The following is a 19,654-nucleotide window of genomic DNA, read 5'->3' on the forward strand; positions in this document are numbered from 1 at the left end:
GGGGTAGGTTTTTATTTTCTAGCTGTTCTTTCTTGATTCAAATAAGTTTTCAAAATATTCTGAAGATTTATGACATTACTCTAGTGATATAATATTTGAAAGCAAAATTTGAATTTAATCAGGTGACTTTCTGATTGCTCAGCTGAAGAGCAACTTATAAGATTTTTTAAATAGGCAACAACCATTTTTTTTTTTCCTGGATAGTCACAATCTCCTGACTCCAGGAAGGTAAAATGAAGCTCTTCTTAACTAGGAAAGGCAATCTGCATTGGGTGACTAGGTGGGAAATGATGTTAGGTAGTTTGGTCTGACTGTACTTCTTTGTCTTCAGGTAAGCACTGTATTTTTCTTGCCCATAACTGAATTTGTGTTTTAGATGTTGTTTAGTTTACTATGCCTAACTTAATAACTGTTAAATATTTAAAGGTTCCATTTGGCTTAACATGTTTCCATGTTAACACATTTTCCTCAGTTAGCTGTCTGAGATTCAGAGTCCTGCAGGCTCTTCTGATTAGGGATTTTTCTACAAGCCTCTCGGCCCACCTACATTTATCTTGGGGAACTTTCAATAGAAAGTTATTTTAATTTCCTTTATTCATTTAGAAAAATACCTTTATGAATTTTACATTCTCTTTGAATACATATAAAATATTATTGCAGTGAAATCTTTGTACAACAATGAAATATTCCTGACAAAAGCTCACTCCTTTCAAATACTATTCAATGCATTTTATCCAATCAAAACATTTAGTCCCAAGAGTTCTTGAGAGCATTGTAAACATCCATGGTTAATATTATACCTAATAAATTGCTCTAGAAATAATGAGTCATTAATTAGCCTTAAAGAAGTAATGTTTTTTTACTTTCATAATTTTATTTTCTCATGTATCCCATTCAGAAGGAAAGTTATCAAATAGTAGCATTCTTTTCTACTTATTTCTAAATGAATACAAATGCTCATAATGACTTTCTCTTTTAACAAAGTGAAGGCCCTTCATGGTGTATCTCCATCATATTCCCTTCCTTCATTTGTCTTTTAGTGATGCCCATTCTCTGAGGTAAATTTGTGTTGTTGAAAATCCTGTGTCACAGAAGCTATGTCTACAGAGGTTACTTATGGCAGAGCTGAGAATTATATATCGTATCTAAAATACCTATTCCATAATCACAGCTGGAAGTCACTTTGGAAATCCTCTTCCAGACTACTGATTTTTCAAGCATTTTACAGGACTCCTTTAAATGAAAATGTAAGACGCAACAGAAAATGCAATACTGCTCTAGCTGATGTAAGGATAAAGTGCTCAGCTCCGTTTTTTATTGCTTTCCATGTTGTATCCTGTAGTTTTTAATGTTCTGTGTAAAATAGTCCTTTTCTAACATATATATTTTTTTCTACTAGGAGACGGAGGCATAGAAAATTTATTTGGCTTATCCAAAGGCAACTAGTGAGTTGTTAATAAAATCAGAAGGAAAACTAAGCTCTCTTGAATTCTAATCTAGAGTTTCTCCACTGTTAAAATATAAATTTTAGTGTTTGAATTATACATGTGGTTTCTTTCCATTGGTTAAAATATCCTGGATCACTTAGCACTTTACTTGACCTAACCTCTGTATATGAAGTCACTGTGCCAACTCCTTCCTAGATCTTCCCTTCTCTGAGCTTGTGATAACCTTAAATCCTGATACTTAGGACTTTCAATCTCTTAGACAGTAGATTACACCAAATGTTTAGCACAGGACCAATAGCTGGCTCCAGGCTATTGATGATTTCATTAAATCTTTCCCAGTCTATTGTTTACACAATTTCAACTGGAAAAAAATGCATTGAAATGAAACATCTCATTTCCAGTACTGTCCCGAGGTGAAAAGAGACAATGATACATATCCCCAATTTGGACTAGATGAAGCTAGCCACATTTCAAATAGAGAAGTCGCATTGTAAGTTAAAACCAAGTTAGCGTGAAAGGAAACATTTTCTCCCTGTATATCTGTGCAAACTTGAATTGATATTACTATGAACTGTGTATCTGAACCAAAGGTCAACATTTTTTCTAAAGACACTTTAAAACTAGTGAATTGGCTCAAACATTGCCTTAGACTTTCCTCCTCTATCGTCTTCCTGTAGTGGTGGTTTCTGTGGCATTCACTGGTGGCAAACAAATGAAAAAGTTTCTTATTGAATTATCTTGATTGCCATATTGATCAATTTTTTTGTTCTTAATTAAACACAACGGTAAAAGAAGGTAGTCAAGCAGGGTTTCACTTTGACCAAAAAGAAAATAAAAATAAAAAAGATTTCAAGAAAAGCAATTGGTTCCAGTTAAGAATCAGTTAACAATTTTTTTTTTTAATTTGGAAGAATAGCTTTTGTTTTGTAATGAGGACTTTGCCAGTTAGTCACAAATGAACTTGAGCACATTTTCTTGATTATCATGCAGCTGATGACTGAATGGATGAGCCACATGTATTTTATAGTTTGTCTCACTGTACTATGTCTTTTCTCTACCTACTGTGTTCTAAGTAGTTACAAATATTAAGCTGTTAATAACTGATCAACATTTTAAAAGAAGGTTTCACAAGAAATGTAATTAGATTTCATAATTGAGTGTTAGCTAATGTGTGTTTCTACAAAAGTTCAGGTGCTTAGATTACATTTCAATTTATGCTTGCCATCTGCTAAAGTTTTTTTTCCCCCTTCTCTCTCTATATATATCTATTCAACATCCTGATCAGATCTCCAGATTTCCAAATCAGCTTTCATTATTAAAGAGTCACTGTAAATTTCAACTACCAGGTTGATTATTTTAGTCTCCATGTTCTCCATGTCTGCTTACGGTTCTATATTAAAAAAGCTGTTTCTTATTGACTATGCACAGTGTATTAGGATTTCTTTACTATACATTATTCTTGTAGTTAATAGCATACTCTTTTAAAAACATCTCATTGGAAATATTTATGCTCTGAAACATTATTTTTTGAATTGTTAAATGTAAATCATTTATACTGCAATGCTTTGTGGGAGAAGCATATGCTGAATTTTAATGGTTTTTAGTTTGTAATCCAAAATTGTGAATGCATGCATCCAGAATTATGAAATGGCTAATAAAATGTTTCCATCACTTGTAAGCTGGCTATATAAGATTCTTTCTTTCTTTCTCTCTTTCTTCTTTCTCTCTTTCTTCTTTCTTTCTTTCTTTCTGTCTTTCTGTCTTTCTGTCTTTCTGTCTTTCTGTCTTTCTGTCTTTCTGTCTTATCTATGATCTGCATATCTATACAGATATAAAACTTTAAAGAAAAAATTCTTTAATTATTAAGTAAATAATTATTAAGTAAATAATGTTCAAACCCCCAAATAGTATTCATGTAGATGGTACAGAGGTTGAGGTTTTGAGAACAACTACTCTAGTTACTAGACAACTTCAGTAAGCATCAGAATTAGAATCACCTAGGGAGCAGCTTGACCCCACCCTGACTTTCCAGACTGAATATCCAGAAATGGGTAGTGACCTTTTGCAATTTGAGTGAGCTGTCCAGGTGACTCTGATACTGAAGTTGATCTAGAGAGATTTTTCTACTGCAGTTGTTAACCACTATATATAAAAATAGGTAAAAACCAAATTTCTTCTGTATAGCACAGGGAACTATATTAAGTATCTTGTAGTAACCTTTAATGAAAAAGAACGTGAAAATGAACATACATGTGTGTGTGTGTGTCTGTGTGTGTACAGACATTATGCTGTACACCAGAAATGGACACATTGTAACTGACTATACCTCAAAAAAAAAAAAAACAGAAGGAGAAGGAGAAAGAAGAAGAAGGAGAAGAAAGAAGGAGAAGAAGTAGTGAAGGACTGTGCTATGATTGCTGTTTGTTCGTGGATACTCCACATTTTGGTGCTTTAAAAATCATATCTGGTCATGGGTTTTTGTAACAAGCCTTTAAGGTTTGGAGGAAGATAGCTGAATTGACTTTATTTATTTCTGCTTGCTTATTTTTTTCAGTCATAGGCCATTAATAATATCAGCAACATTTCCTACAGAAAGACCATCTAGCACTCTTCAGGAGATGGACCTGAAGGGTAAATTGTGTGAAACCAGTATGTGTCTATGCTAAAATGTGTAAGATATCAGTATAATACTAGCCTCTGAGATGCCTCACGTGATATTCTGATACCCAGAATTTAGACCTCAGATAAAGGTACTATGTTTCATTACACTTTTTCATTATCTCCCTAGTTTAAAGTGTACTTTTAAAATTTTTGTAAAATAATTTATTTAATAGAATTATAAAATAGGAAAGAGTTTAAGGAATAAACATCTTCCTTCTATTTGTATTTTCAATATTAGATAGGAATTTACCTAAAATATAAAAAAAAAGTTTAGAAAGTTAACCAAACAAAACTTGAAAATTTCTCCTGCCTGTAAATCCATAGACTTATGTACTTTTTTCCGTCAAGCATTTCCTTTTCCTTTTGTTTTGAGTAGAAAATGAAGAAAATCTGTCCTTCATATGCTGTCTCTGACACAACTCATTTTTTTTCCCCTGTACTTTGTATCATGCAACTTGGTGCCTTCAAGAACATCAGCTTCGTAACTGGTTCTTCCTCAGGAAATTCTGAATCTTCAAATTGTGTAGATATGAGGAAAGGTAGTGAATGGGTTTCCATCGGATGGCTCACCTTGGAAAATTTTAGGGAGTTTCCACTTCCTGTTATTATTCTCATGTTGTGCTGCTGCACATGAACAAAAGCAGAACCAAAGATATTTATTTGTTAAGTGGCAGTATTGGCATTATTAGAGACCAAAAGCATTCTTACAAACTAACAACATCATGTAGTGTAACAAATACAGATTCTAAATTCAAAATGTAGTTTTCCTGTTCTTAATTGAAGTTAGTAGTTGTGTGGGGTTGAGTCTCAGTCTTCTCCCCTCAGAGGAAAATGTTGGCTAAGAGTACTGATTGCACTGCCAAACTGTCTCAGTTTAAATCCTAACCTTACCATTTAGAAGTTACGTGACTTTGTGAACATGACTTAACTTTTCTATACTTCTGATTTCCTGTGTGTAAAATGGATTCTTATCTCAAGGGGGATGCTGCGAACAATACATTCTTTAATATGAGTAAAGATTTTAGAGTAGCCCTTGACATAGTACACATTAAGTAAAAGTTATCAGTATTCAATTCAGCCTCCAAAGTAGAACTTTACAGTTTACCTCATGGGACATCATATAGCAAAGAAAATGGCCAGATTAGCAGAAGGTAACCTTGGTATCAGACCTAGGCCTAAAAGCATCTAACAGTTTAAGAGTCTGGCTGCCAAGCTGTTCTGATGATGGATCAAAGGAAAATGCTTGTGTTGGGAAAAGTCTGTTTTCCCCAAGATTTTTTAGGGCAAAGACTGCATGAATCATCTCCATCCTGTGGTCTGAAGGGGACTTAGGCCAAAGAGAGTCACTTGGTGGGGAGTTGACTCAATAGAATTTGTCTGGAGTAAAATGCTCAAAACCAGAGTGTTGAGAGAGTATTTACAAAAGGTTAGATGGAGGAGACATTATTTGAATTTAAGAAACTAGATCTTAACCCAAGTTGGAGGCAAAAGTTGAGGACCATAAGGGGAAGACTAAGTCTGAACCATTTTCCCAGCCTAGCAGGTCAGATATAAACAGACGCACGCAAAGAGGACCAAAGTCAGAGCTCATTAATGCTGGACAAATATCACTTCTCCTTCCTCTCGCAACCCCTTGCTTCTCCCTCATCTTTTTTTTTTTTTTCGCCTCCCACGACCCAGCAGTAGCCCCATTAGTGGAGTGGAGTGGAGTAGGAAAAGAGATGGGCAGGAAAAAGAAGTCAGCCATACCCACCCTGTGCCACAGAAGCATTTCCAAAGCTAACGTGGGTCAGAACTGGGAGCTTTTCATCATCCACAGAATGACATTTTAATGACTGAACTGGTACTTTTTACAACTAGAGTGGAAAAGTTTTTCTCTGCCTCCTTTTACAGCAAAACTCGAAAGGGCTGTCAGTATCTGCCAGCTCATTCCTTGAATCCCCTCTCCATCAGGATTTTGCCAACACTATTCCACAAAAACTGCTCTTACCAAGGTTGCAAATGATCTCCAGACATTCACAAATCCAGTGGTCTCCTCTCAGTCCTCATCTTATTTGATGCTGAGCCAACATGTGACACACCACGTTTCTTCTTTGTTCACTTTCTTCATTGACTTCCAGCACATAATTCATTTAGGTGTTTTTTTTTAACAACATTTTCTTAGTCTCTGTAGCTTTTCCAAATTCCTTACCTCTAAATTCTGCAGTGCTCCAGGGACTGATCCTTGCAGCTGGTTTCCCAACTACAGTCACTTCTTAGGAGAGTTTATCCAGTCCCACAACTTTAAAAAATAATGAAATATAGTTGATTTACAGTACTATATTAGCTTCAGGTGTACAACATAGTGATTCAAAATTTTTATACTTTATACTCCATTTAAAGTTATTATAAAATATTGGCTATATTCCCTGTGCTGCAGAGTATATCTTTGTAGCTTATTTATTTTACAAACTGTAGTTTGTACTGCTTAATCTACGACCTCCATTCCCCACTTCCCTCTCTCTACTGGTAACCATGAGTTTGTTCTCTATATCTGTGAGTCTGTTTCTGTTTTTAATATTCATTCATTTTATTTTTTAGATTCCACACGTAAGTGATAACATACAGTATTTTTCTTTCTCTGTCTGACTTATTTCACTAAGCATAATACCCTTCACGTCTGTCCGTGTTGTTGCAAATGGCAAAATTTCGTTCTTCTTTATGGCTGAGTATTATTCCGTGTGTGTGTGTGTGTGTGTGTGTTTATGTGTGTATGTATACCACATCTTCTTTATACGCTTATCTGTTGATGGACACTTAGGTTGCTTCCATAAGTTGGCTATTGTAAATAATGCTGCTGTAAACATTAGGGTATATATATATATATTTTTTTTTTAAATTAGCGTTTTCATTTTCTTCAGATATATACCCAGAAGTAGAATTGCTGGGTTATATGGTAGTTCTGTTTTTAATTTTATGAGGAACCTTCATACTGTTTTATATATACCAATTAACATTCCCACTAGCAGTGTACAAGGGTTCCTTTTTTTCTACATCCTTGCCAACATTTGTTATTTGTGGTCTTTTTATGATAATCATTCTGACAGGTGTGAGGTGGTATCTCATTGTGGCTTTGGTTTGCACTTCTTTGATGATTAGGAATGTTGAGCATCCTTTCATGTGCCTGTTGGCCATCTGCATGTCTTCTTTGGAAAAAATGTCTCTTCAGGTCTTCTGTCCATTTTAAAATTAGATTGTTTGATTATCTCATACTGAGTTGTATGAGCTGATTATATATTTTGGATATTAATTCCTTATTGGTCACTGGTCAAATATTGTGATTATTTTATCCCATTCAGGAGGTTGTATTTTCATTTTGTTATGATTTCCTTTGCTGTGCAAAAGCTTTTAAGTTTAATTAGGTCCCATTTGTTTATTTTTGCTTCTGTTTCCTTTGCCTTAGGAGATAGACCCCCCCAAAAAATATTGCTATGTTATATGTGAAAGAGTGTTCTGCCTCTGTTTTCTTCTAGGAATTTTATGGTTTCTGGACGTACGTTTAGGTCTTTACTCCATTTTGAATTTATTTTTGTATGTGGTATGAGAATATGTTCTAATTTCATTGTTTTACATGTAGCTGTCCAGTTTTAAATATAATTTATAACTCCTAGATGACTCAATTCTCTTGACTCCTATATAATCCTAGACAACTCATATGAACTCCATATGTATATGTGGTGTATTCAGCTTGTTCACTTGGATGTTCTTTAGCTCCTCAAACTTGACATGGCTAGAACTTAACACCTGATTTCAGCCTGCTCACTAAACTTGTTTCTTGGTCTCCTTCTATCTCAGTGTATAGCAACTGCAGTCCTTCAGATGTTAAGGTCAGAAAACTGTGAAGTCATTCCTGATTTGTTTTTTCTCTGACATTTCACATCCAATTCATTAAGCAATCATGTTGGCTCTACTTTTAAATGATATTGAGAACTTGACTACTTCTAAATACATTATTCATTGACATGCTCATCTAAGTCGCCATCATTTCTCACCTTCGCTCGTTTAAAAGCTTCCTAATGGTAGTCTCCTTATTTTAATCTATGTCGCCTACTGTTTACTTTTCAACACAGTAGCAAGGGTGATCTGGTTAAAATAAAAACTGTCCTCTCTTTACTTAAAACCATACAAATGCATTCCTTTTGTCCATAGAAAGGTATTAATTTTTTAACCTGACCTACAAGTCCGTACATGATCTGGGGTCCTGTTACCTCTTTGATGTCATTTTCCTCTGCTCTCCTCTTTGCTCAGTCAGGTACTGCCTCCCCAACTTCCTCTCTGTTCCAAGAACACAGGGAGCCTGCTCCTCCTGTACAAATTTGCATTTGCAGTTCCCTCTGTCTGAAATGCTTTTCTCCCACCCACATGTTCTGGCTTTCTGACTTGCTCCATCAGATTTCAGATAACAGCTTTCAGGGATACCTTCCCAGACCAACCCATGTGAAATAGAATCCATATAAAAGTTATTCTTTAAAGCCAGTACTCTGGGTCACTTGTTTCCACCGTATTATAAATCTTTTATAAAATTATTTATGCTTTGTGTTTTGTTTCCTATTGTTTCGCCTGGCATATAAGTGATGCTTAAGAGGTATTTAAATAAATGAATTATTGTGAGCTGTTGGAACAATCATGGGATGAGTCAGAGAGCTCACGGAGAGGAAAGTAAGAATGTGTTCCCCAGAGCTGGTTTGAAAGGGCACAAAATGGGGAGAGGGGGAATAAAGTTATTTTCTGCTGCATCCTTTGGACTAGCTTTTTAGGTTAGTGGATTCATATATATTAAATAGCTATTTGTAATTAAAGCATTGTATATTACTATTGATTAAAATTTATTCACATTCACTCAAACAGAATAAATATACCTTTATTTGTACTTATATCTGTTCCTTTGAGCTTTAAATGTGCTCCCCCAACATTTTATGTTTTTAGTTACTATTAGTTTTTCTTGGATCTTATTTTAATTGTTTCTTGGCATACTGTCTCCATTCTTAGACTATATTGTCTGCAAAGGTAGCTTTGTTTTGTTTTGTTTTTTAAATCTTGGCACCTAACAGTATTTGACAAATAGTAGCAAAAATGCTTGTGAAATTAATTTTTGATAAATATTCGACTCAATTATCTCTTTTAACATAAATAGTATGTACTACAGGATTCTCAGAACATGTGAGCCAGAGATTTTATATACAAGCAAGTTGTTCTCTGAACATAAAGTCTACAAATGCAGAATTTTTATATAAGAACTCTGAGAATATTTTTTCCTAAGCCCTCCTTGAGAAAAGTCCTTGAGTGCTCCAGCAAATCAAGGATGTTTTAGCAATAAGCATTGAAGAGATTTAATTGTAAATCTAAGCCAAAAATACAGTGAAGATAAGGATAAAAAATGAAATGTAAATTTTAAATGCTGTCAGACATATAAATGATGCAATAATGAAAACTGGGAGAAAGGGAAGTAGAACAAGCTTACTGATAACTCACCTGTGAGGACAGGGTTCAAAGAATGTCATTTACCTTTTTTCTTTTTTGGGGAGAGGAGGTAATTAGGTTTATTTATTTGTTTATTAATTTTTTAAATAGAGGTACTGGGGATTGAACCCAGGACCTCGTGCATGCTAAGCATGTGCTCTACCACTGAGCTATACTCTCCCAAGTCTCCAAAGAATATGATTTAAATTGACCAGTCTAGTAGTGAAAGTGTTAGCACATTAAAGAGAACAAAAGTAATCATTCAGTAAAAAGATAATTGTATGACAAAGGAGCAGGAAAGGATGGGTAGGATGAGGATTGGAGCTAATTTTATTGGTTTTCATAAAAGATAACATGTTTGTTATCTAAAGGAGGAAGGTCTAAGGGTATTATTATCACAGGATAAGTGTAACATTAACCACTAGAACAAAAATACAAGACCTCCAAAATTTCAGAGGAACTACAAAAAGAGGCAAAGAAAACAAATCATACAGACATGCATGCACATGCATACATATATACATATATGTAATTTATACATGTTTACATACACATTCACATGTATATAAATTACATAATGCTCATATATATTATGCAATACATGTCATTTTGCATGCTAGCTGTTATATAAGATTCTGAAAGATGGTCATGTCTTCTTCAATAAATATAATGGGTTTAACTATTAAAAAGTAAAAGATTTTTAGCATGAGTTGCAACTCTTTGCTTTAGAAAAGTAATACATCTACAACAAATTGATTTGGAATGGTTAAATATAAAAAATGGTCTAGGTAGGTCAGTCAAATATAAGTTAAAGAAAATAACAGGGAGTCATCTTAGTCTCAGGAAATGTAGAATCTAGGCCAAAAAACATTGTAATGCCAAGGTACAGGATCCAGTAGGGTCTAATACTTGGAATATATGTGTACAAATACTATAGCAGCAAATTTCAAAGAGCAAAAGTTACAGACGATATGGAAAGGGACTAAAAGAGTAACTTCACAGTGTGGAAATAGAGCAGTCATTGCTACAGCCATGTAGGAAAGCTTCCCATCATCAGTGATAAGTCAGGTTAACAGCCTTTGTCTTTGATATGATGTGATGAGAATGGCAGCTTCCCTCTGTGGTTTTCCTCCCCAAGACTAGTCTAATCATTAGAATCATAGTAGACAAACCCAAAATGAAGGACATCCTTCAAAATGCTCACTAGCACTCCTCAGAACTGCCAAGGTCGTCAAAACCAAGGAAAGCAGGAGAAACTGTCAGGCCAAGAGGAGCCTGAGGAGACATGACAACTAAATATAGTATGATATCCTGCATGGGATTCTGAAACAGAAAAAGGGCAGTAAGTAAAACCCAAGGAAATATTAAAAATGTACAGACTTTAGTTAATCATAATGGATTATTATTGGCTCCTTGATTGTAACAAATGCGCTACAGTGATGTAAGGCGGTAATAATAGGGGAAACTGGGTTTGGGGTATACGGAAAATTTCTCTGTTATTTCACAATTTTTCCATAAATACAAAATTGTTCTAAAAGTAAAATCCAATTACAATTCTTAAAAAAAATAATGCAGGTTTGCTAACTTAGGTGGAACAAGAGGAATTTATATTCATATTTGCTTGTGTTTACATAAAGAAGGCCTGGGAATTTATAACAGAAACTAATAAAAGAGGCTACCTATGGAAGAGGATGGTGATGAGGAAAAGGCTAGGTGCTCCCTGAGGTGGGAACAAGCCTTCTCAAAAATGTATCCTTTATGTAGTTTTTATGTTTGAAATTTGTGAATGTATTAATTTTTTAAAATGCACATAAAACACTAGTAATTTACTCTTAAATCTCTTATTAAAATAGCTCAAATTTCAGCCCACCATATTACAGTTATGCAGATTCTGAAAATATTGATTCCCCAAATACATATTTTTAGTTGTCTAAATTCTATTAACATGTCTGGGCAGCAACTTGGCCAAGTCAGAGTAATTAAGCATATAATAATGCACTCCATTATAACAGTAGTCTTTAAGTTTCACAAAGTGCTTTTACATGTATTATCTCTTTTATTTACCTTTTTAAATAAAGAATAACAAGTAAAGAAAAATTTTTTCTTCTTCCCTTTCTTCCTTCCTTTCCTCCCTCCCTCCCTTTCTCTCTCTTACTTTTTCTCTTTCTTTCTCTCTCTCTCTCTCAATCTGAGTCTTGAAAAAGTAAAGGGACTTCCTTACTGATGTGGAGTGGCAGAGGAAATAGGAGATAAGAGAATCAAATTTCTTCCAGTTCCTACTTCAGTGCTTTCCACCGTATTTTACCATCTATGTAAAGGTATAGACCTTAGGTAACTTACCCTAATGGCCATAATTTCTGCAATAAATTGTTCTCTTGAGAGCGAAGATTGCAATGTAGTTACCTGCAGTCTAGAAATGGGTTGAGTAACATCCCTGTGTGCTCTGAGCAGATAAAAGAGAAAGAGTAATAGTTTTTAGATAGGATGGGCTAGATTTGAACCAACAACATGACCACAAGTAGATCAATAATATGTTTACCTGCCCTAAGAACTGTCAGGCACTTAATCATAATGTCTGAGTATTTCCTCTGCTGTTTTTTTTCCATTGTGAAGGACTTCCAGATAACTTTCAAATAAATCATGACTTGTGAATTTCCATTGCTAGCTTCCCTAGGAAGTGTGTGGCTAAAGAGCACCACTTCAAGGATAAGAAATCATAAAATCATAGAAAGCAGATTCATTTACTCAAGACTTACTCCCTTTCTTGACTATATTAAATGACCACTATTACTTTTACATTTTCAAGTTGTGTTAAAATCACTAGATGCATTTTCCATTTAATTTTCAGTTATTCATATTAAGATGATATATATATTTTATTTTTTTTTTCTGAACACTGGAATTTGACACAACATTGTAAAATGATTATAAATCAATAAAAAATGTTAAAAAAATGATATATATATTTTATTTATATTTAAGTATTTTAACACATTAAATGTCTCTTGTTTTCTTCCCTGTTAAATATTTTGCCAACCATTCCATTTCTTACTCTAACCACTAGAGAAAAAGTCATTCAGGTTCATCTTTCAGATATTATTTAAATTCTATTTAAATTTTAGTACAAAAGGTATTAATTTGCATAATACTCTACAAAAGAAAGGCTCTACCTCTATGAAGCTTTTAATCTTTTGGAAGAAAAATAAAGCAGACATATGAATAAACATTTTTATGTAATTGCAAATAGTGGCAAGTGAAGGAAAACAATCTTACAAGACAAAATTAATATCTGAGATGGAAGTGGAACTGAATCCTGGTAAATAATTAAGTGTGAGCCAGACAAATAGGGACAAGAGACAAAGATCCTAGCAGACCTTCAGCTCTCACTGGAGACCTAACACGTGAAGAGGTCTTCATAATTAAGGAAGCAAAACAAACGTGAATCCTGTAGTTGAAAGTGAGTGAGTGAAAGAAATGCTTCTTTTCTAAAATGATCTAGCACTTCCAAAATGTATTCCTGTTAACAGATCATCAGTACCTTTACAGCTATATTCTAGGACAATAGGAAACCATTAAATGGTTCCTAGAAGGGTTGTGGACTGATTGAATCTGTATCTGTAAAACACCCACTCTGGCTGCTCTATGGAGATCACTGCAGAGAATTGCTTGAAAACCAGGTAAGTGGCTCATGCATTAGTCCAGAAGAGGGAAAGAGCATTGGACTAGGGTGGTGTATTAGATGAGCTTTTTGCTGCAGTAATGTCATGTAACAATGATCTCAAAAATCACAATAATTTATTTTTATCACTCATGGTTTTGCAGGTAGACTGAAGGCTCAAGGGCTCACCTCAAGCCTTGGGTGCAAGTTTGTTCTGTGTATCTCCTCTTTCTTGTGGGACCAGCAGCTTCCCCAGGTATGTTGTTTTCAAGGCAGATGGGCAGAAGTACAAAAGGCTAAGGCAAGTTATGTAAGTATATTAAACTTTCTTTCAGATAAGGCATATATTATATCTGCCTACATTCCATTAGCTAAAGCAGATCCCATGACCAAGCAAAACTTTGGGAAGTGAAATAAAGTCTGGCTACTCTAATAGGAGGTACTACAAAATTATATTGCAAAAAATATGTACAGCCGTGAGTGAAGAATATAATCTAAGGGATTATTATAATAGGTTGGATGTATAATACTTTTTGCATATAATTTTAAATTACATATGAGGGATGAGAGAGGAAGTTATAAATGATGATTCCCTTTGTTTTGGCATAAAAAAACTGTGTAGATGCAAGTGTCATTTACTGATAGAAGGAGACAGAAGTCAGAGTTGAAAAGAAGACCAGTATTTCAGTTTGGGAGTTTGGGACATGTCGATGAAATAGAAAAATGATAGAGGTAGGTAACTGTGTATTCATCTTAGTAGTGAAGTATGGTTAGGGCTAGAGTTGTGGCATAACAGTGGTCTCTCTCTCTCTCTCTGTCCCTCTCTTTCTCTTTTTTCTTTATTTTTTGTTTTTTGGTTGCTTCTTTTATAACAATAAGGAGAAGTAAATTGTAGAAGCAGTAGTGGGGAAAACTGTGGGCCTCAACTCTGTACCTTGAGGTATGAAATGTTTGGGAGAATAAGTGCCTGTAATTAAAAAAGATTTGAGGGGAGGAAAGTGCTCAGGACCAGGCAGTCAGGCCAAAGTAGGGGGAGTTCCAAAGAGTCAATGGAAGGATTTAGGTGGACTGAGATTTGGGTCAGATGGCTTTATGCAGCAATATGGAAATGAGATTTTGATAAACACACAACCAAAGAAATTTAGAGATCCGGTTTTGACAAACTTAAAGAAAAATGTAAGACATCACTCTTTTGTTTATGTTCCCAACTTTTAAGATACGTACTGTAAAAATGCATGACACTTCAAGATACTTGTAAAAGAATAGTCACCATTTTCATTTTTCAGTAACTTTTACTTTATTCATATGCATATATCCCCCTCCATTAGGTTATTATAATAAGTGAAATGATATGAAGATTTATGAGGAAAATTAGTTGTATTCTATTTTTTATGGTAACAAATGATAGCATTTTTGTGGATTCTTTTATAACTTTATGCATGTGTATATGTATGCTTATTTATAGGGCTTTTTATGTCATTCCTGTTTTTCTCATATGAATTTGATTTATTCACTTAACAATGTATCTTGGAATATTCCTCTAAGTCAGTAATGTAGATGTATTTTCTTGTTTGTGATAGCTGTTTAATGCTGTACTATTTGTACAACGTTAGTTCAATTTTTCTTTTAATGATGAGCATACATGTGTTGCAAGAATTAGTATTTTTACTTGTTACTGTTTTTATTTTCTATTTTATTGGCCACTACAAACAATGCTTTTATAAATGCTTTGTGCATAGGTATTTATATACTGAAGCTTTTATGTTTGCATGATAGATTTCCGAAACCTCCAGAAATATTGCTCCAAGGAAAGTGGATATGTTTTTCTTTTTTTTTTAATTTTAGTACACGTTGCTAGGTTTCTTAATCTGAAAGATTGTAACAACTCACATTTCCATCAAAAATACAAAAGTATTCACTTATCAGTATCATTTCCAGCATTGATTGTGATTTCTTTTTTTGTTGTTAATTTTCTCTCTTTTTTAAAACTAATTTTTGATGACTGCATTATTCATTTATTCAAAAAATATTTCTTATGTTCTTAGTATACTTGGCATTAAGAATACATTGGCAGGCAAGGTAGAAATGATACCAGTCTTCCTGGATTCTAATAAGCTGAGAAATTAGTTTATTATTAATTAACAAATGTGTTAATTGTGACAAATGCTGTAAGAAGAAAAAATATGATGCTAAAGAACACTCTGTGCTAAGGTTTCCCAGAGGAAGTAATACCTAAGCCAAAACATAATATTTAAGTAGAAATAAGCCAGGTGAAGGAAGAATGGGATGGGGAGGATATTTCCAAGCAGAGGAAGTAAATCAAATGTAAAGGCCCAGAAGAACTAGAGAACCTGGTTAGCACATAGCATGAGAGGTAAAAGAGAGCCCTGTAGTGAACAAGTTTGCCTTTTAAGCCAAGTTAAGAAGCAGAACACAATAACTGTAAGAAAACACTGGAAAGATTTATGCAAGAGAGTGACTTGGCAAGATTTGTATTTTAGAAGGATCTTTAGGTTTGTACTGTGCAAAACTGACTGGCCAAGAGTGAATGCAATTGAAGCAATTCAAGTGAGGGACTTCTGGAGTAAGGCAATAGACAAGAAGATGGAAAGAAGCAAATGGAGTTGATAAAGTGAAGAAAGCTTTGTGTTTAATTGGATGAGCCAATTAAATAGTGAAAAGGGATTCAATGTTCCCAGTTTTCTCTTTGTAAAATTGAGTGGCTGGTGGTTCTGTTAAACAAGAAAGAAAATCCTCTGGCTAATAACCAGAAACCAAGTTTAATGTGTTTAATTTCAATCATATTGAGTTTGAGAGCTCCCAAATGCCCTAGTAGAGCTGTCTAATTGGTATCTGGGTAGATGTGTCTGGAGCTCAGGGTTGAACCTTGAGTTGAAGATGAAATTTTTTCTTCCTTTGGCTCCTTTGTTGAGAATAAATTCCCAAAATGGGTCAAACAGTCATGAATATTTGTATGGTCCTTGGTGTTGATTACTATAACTTTAGCAAAAACAATTTCTCATTTACATTTCTACTAGCAATATATGACTATACCATTTTCATCTCATAATTCCTCTCATTGAATAATGCTATTAATATAATTTTTCTTTGAATGAGTGACTGAAGACAAATTTGTCTTAATTTCCACTTCTTCGGTTTGTATAGTAAACAAGATATGTTCAATTAGTTGTATTTCCCCTTAGGTGAATTGTCTGTTCCTCTCCTTTACCTAGTCACCACTTGTGCTGTCATCTATGCATGGGAGCTTATTCAGTAAGTAATCGTTTGTTGTGTGTTTATCACCATGCATTCGGCAGTTACATAACAGTTTTGAGCTCAGAATAAAAATGCATAGAACCCTTTCTTTGCCTTCTTGTCCAGAGAAACAGAAAGAGTAACTAGAAGAAGATTAAAATAATGTGTATCAGTGCCATGAGAGAGAGATGTCTGGGTTGGTATGGAGGTATCTTGAGGGGTGCCTGACCCAGACTGAACAGTGGTGGGAGAGAGAAGCGAACAACATATGAGCTGAAAAGGAAGGGTAACTGAGCTAGGAAAAGGTGGGTTGCAGGGAAGGTTGGGGCTGTGTCGAGAGTGAGGTGGGTCAGGTAGAAGTAATAGCTTGTGGAAGGCAGAGAGAGGAACAAGAGGTTCAGGTACAAAAATTATTTCAATGAGATTAAGGCATTGAGTGGGAAGACAGAGAAAGACAAAAATAATAGATAACTAGAGGTCAGATTACAAGGTTAGCTGTGTGGTACATCTTTATTTCCTTGATAACTTCATGTCAGAAACTATTCTATTATATACAGAAACCACACTTATGCCTTATTTCCGTAGAATGGAGTTTGGTACAAGGCATTACATTTTCTGCCCATTTTGACCCATGTGAATGGAGACACCAATGAAATAAAGTGAAATTTTATTGCTCATGGCATAAATATAAACAAAAAATTGAAGCTAGATTATATTCTATTCCATTTATGTTCCAAACTTTTTTTTTAAAACTCAATGAGTTTGTTCCGTGATTTTTTTTAAATATTTTAAGATTGATTGCCAACATACTTCATAGTTTCACAGATTTTTGATAAGCTAATACAAATTTGGAAATATGGGATTAATTATATAGAACATTAAAGACCCTATTCATGAAGTCAGAATTTACAAAAATGAAGAAAATGAAATTTGAAATAAACAGCAAATGAACTGACAGTTTCTTAATCTCATAGTTCGGATATTCCTTTATTTTCTTCTAGGAAGTAATAAACACATAATTTTTAGACTGTGATTATTTACCACGAAGTCTGTGAGATGCCAAACATGCTGCCAGTGAGTGAAAAAAAAAAGAAATAAAACCAAAAAACAAAGCCTCCAAACCTCAAATTCTACTCTCTGGTCAGCACAGGAGAATTAGTTGTTATTTCCTATATAATGGGCACATTTGCTTAGATTGGGTTTAATTTTGTTCAAACTCACCACTGACAGCAAAGTCATCAATTTTACCTGGAACATACAGTTTATAAAGTTAAAAAGAGCAATAAAATACCCAGCATTTAAATAGAAAACTATGTTTTAGGATCTTTGATGGCATTGCATCATCTTTTAAATTTGTAACATAAAGCCAAATACTTTAAATAGAAAAGTGTATTTCTGCATTACTGCAAACCATATTTTTTGTGGGAATAAGTTTGGCAATATTTGTTTAGTTCATAATTTCTACTGAATAGCAATGAATTTGACAGCAAATTCCTATTAACTTATTTGTCATGCATCCTTCATGTATGGTCTTAAAAGTGTTTGCAGAAGCTATTTTTTACCTCAGTAACCTTGACTAATAGACAATCCAATCCCATTCAGACTCTTAGATTGAAGCATATAAGTGAAAACAAATTATTCACTGTAAAAACAGAGGCTAAAAACTGAAAAAATATAATTACTCATGCAAATAAATTAAAACAGTGTAGCCTAAATAAATATTTAGAAACAATGTGAGGACCTAATGATCATCATTCTAAGTGAAGTAAGCCAGAAAGAGAAAGAAAAATACCATATGAGATCGCTCATATGTTGAATCTAAAAAAAGAAAAAAAGAGGACACTAATGAACTGATCTACAAGACAGAAACAGACTTGCAGACATAGTAAACAATCTTATGGTTACGGAGGGCAAGTGGGTAGGAAGGGGTACATTTGGGAGTTTGAGATTTGCAAATGTTAGCCACTATATATAAAAATAAATTTAAAAAATAGATTTTTTTCTGTATAGCACAGGGAACTATATTCAATATCTTGTAATAACCTTTAATGAAAAAGAATATGAAAACCAATATATGTATGTGTATATATATATGTATGTGTGTGTGTGTGTGTGTGTGTATATATATATATATATACACGACTGGGACATTGTACTGTACACCAGAAATTGACACATTGTAACTGACTATACTTCAATTTAAAAAAAAATGTGAAAATCACCTATACTTTGCCTAAAAATAATGCATATGACCACATTATATGTGGAAGGACAGGAGTTAGAAACCAATGGCATATACTGATAGATGCTGCATTGTTATGCATACAGGTGAGTTGTAACCTTAGGTTCTTTCAAATCTCTATAAATGTTCCACTTTAATGAATCAATGGAAGTCTCACTAGAATTGATGAATTGATGAATACTAGAATTCAAGTCATGAAAGTATTATCTAAGTGTCCTTGAACAAGTATTTCTTAGTTTCCTCTGTATGTTAAGTACTCTTTTAGGTGCAAAGGATACAGAAGCAAATATGATGGACAAAAACCTTGCCAGGGAGGGCTGTATTCTATTAAGGGAACAGGATAATAAGCAAATAAATAAAACAATAAATAAATAAGCTTATTTCAAACTGTGATAAGCACTTTTTAGTAAAGTAGTGTGATAGGATAGGAAGAATTTTAGATAGAATGACTTCTCTTAGAAGTTAACATTTACAATGAGTCTTGAAGATAAGCAAGAGCCAACAATACCTATTATAAATCACAATGGAAAGGTCAAGTAGACAAATGAATGTATTAGTGTTGTGCTGAGGGGAACAAAACAGAGCTATCAATTTTGTAGTGATAGTTTGTATATGGTGCTGTTTAAATCCATGGAAATATAATTACCCAAGAAGAAAATATTACTAGACTAGAAAACAGGGTTCATAACCAGTCCCTGAAGCACTTCAGTGTTTTGGGTAAGCATATTTTATGAAGTAAAATGCTAAAGGGCCGCAAGGAAAAGTTAGGAGGGTATGAAGTCTTAACCCAAAGAGAGGGTAACTTCATTAACTGTGTTTCTGTAACAGAAATTTAAAACGATAACAGAAATATTTCCACTGGATTGGACAATAGGGAGGTATTCGTGATCA

Source organism: Vicugna pacos, chromosome 1 (assembly GCF_048564905.1).
Source record: "Vicugna pacos chromosome 1, VicPac4, whole genome shotgun sequence".
Classification (NCBI taxonomy): Eukaryota; Metazoa; Chordata; class Mammalia; order Artiodactyla; family Camelidae; genus Vicugna; species Vicugna pacos.